General features: G+C 36.7%; 1 protein-coding gene across 1 annotated transcript in view; it reads left to right on the top strand.

The window, feature by feature from the left end:
- The window catches only part of Spice1 (spindle and centriole associated protein 1), a 53,314-nt gene that overhangs the window by 47,986 nt on the left and 3,512 nt on the right, over positions 1–1,816 (top strand). The window lies entirely within an intron of this gene.

Genomic DNA, 1,816 nt, shown 5'->3' with positions numbered 1-1,816 from the left:
AAATTAAAAAAATAAATAAATAAATTGCAATTGCTCCTAATGTCTTACCCTTGGTACTCTGCCAACAATAAAGCCATTACCAAATTCAGCCCTTGACCTTGTATTACCAGAACTAGGTACCAAAATAGACTTTTTTCCTCTTTTCTTCCTTCCTTCTTTGAATTGTTATTATAAAAAGTGATATACCAGAGGGTATATGAATACATTTCTTTTTGGACAATATTACTCCTTCCTTCACTTTCTCACAGTTTTTCCCTCCCATCCCCGCTCACAAGTTGTATCATTCATTTTCAGTATCTACTGACTACTGCTGCTATATTTGTTCACCCTTTTGTCCATTTCTGTTAGACTTTTCTTTAAAAATAAAGTAAATAAAAATACAAATTGTGAAATATGTGTGAGGGAAAAGATGGTGAGAGTGGAAAATAACTGATTTTAGTGATTTCTGTTTTTAATAATTATAGAAGTTGATATAAAATTCTCAAAAAAGAAAAGAAGTATTCTTACTTTGCCTTTATTAGGGGGGAAAACTCCCAGTATTTTACTTTCATTTTCTAGGGTAACTAAGGAATAAGGTAAAATTTAATACAATTGCAGTAGTCCTCAGGTCTGGAAATAATTAGTGTCAGGCAGGGCACTCAAATACTATGGCTTCTTTTGTTTTGTTTTGTTTGCCAAGTCCTGGGGCTTGAACTAAGGGCCTGGGCACTGTTCCTGAGCTTCTTTTTGCTCAAGGCTAGCACTCTGCCACTTAAGGCCACAGTGCCACTTCTGGCTTTTTCTGTTTATGTGGTACTGAGGAATTGAACTCAGGGCCTCATGCATGCTAGGCAAGCACTGTACCATTAAACTATATTCCCAGCACCAATAGTGTGGTTTTTGAATCATGTGTACATATAATGAAATATTGGTTCTTGATGTGACTGGATAGAATCTGAGCCAGAGCCCTGGATTTTGGTACTCTATTTTGTGTCCTAGTGTGGTATATCCCAGTGTGCTTCTAGTTAGGCAGCATAGAGCACAAATGATAAAAGCATTTCTTGCATATGCTAAATGTTTTTGGGTTGCTACAGAACTATATAGAAGCTAAGCATTTCACAGTGTATCTAACATTTTATAGAAGGTATGTTTCTATGTTGTTAATACAGCCAAATATAATTCATTTTGGCGTTTCGTCAAAGAAAATTAGTATCTTTAAAATCTTAAGCATTACTACTGCAGACTTGAGCCAACAATTGTATGATGCAAGGGGAATCTTTGGCATTTTTATTATTAACTTCTGTAATTAGGCCAAAGAGTGACCATAAGCACCATAAAATCATAAGCATTTCTTTTTTTTTATTGTGAAAATACCATACAGAGGGGTTACAATTACATGGGCAAGATAGTGAGTACATTTCTTATTAAGCATTGTTGCCTCCTCCTTTGTTTCCCCTTCCCATCCCTTTCCATCTCCCCCCCACTCCCAGCTCCCCACTCCTCCCCCCCACCCACCCCGGCCAAAGTTGTAAACTTTGTTTTTCAGTATAATGATTTGTACATCTCATTGTTGCATTGGGTCCACCTGTATCCCTAAACCATTTGTTTTTTCCCTTCCCCTCTACAAATTATACCAACATCAAATACAGTGAATGCAGGGGTTATACTGTGGAGAGGGACATACAAAGCAACAAAGAAATCATCTTATAAATATGTTAGAAACAATTGCATGGAGCCAACCAAGATGCCCCTCAGTAGATGAATGGATCAAGAAAATGTGGTATATATACACAATGGAATTCTATGCCTCTGTCAGAAAGAATGACATTGCCCCATT

Source organism: Dipodomys ordii, unplaced genomic scaffold (genome assembly GCF_000151885.1).
Source record: "Dipodomys ordii isolate 6190 unplaced genomic scaffold, Dord_2.0 Scaffold111, whole genome shotgun sequence".
NCBI classification, from domain to species: domain Eukaryota; kingdom Metazoa; phylum Chordata; class Mammalia; order Rodentia; family Heteromyidae; genus Dipodomys; species Dipodomys ordii.
The sequence above is the reverse complement of the archived record's forward strand: the minus strand, read 5'-3'. Positions and strand labels throughout refer to the sequence as shown.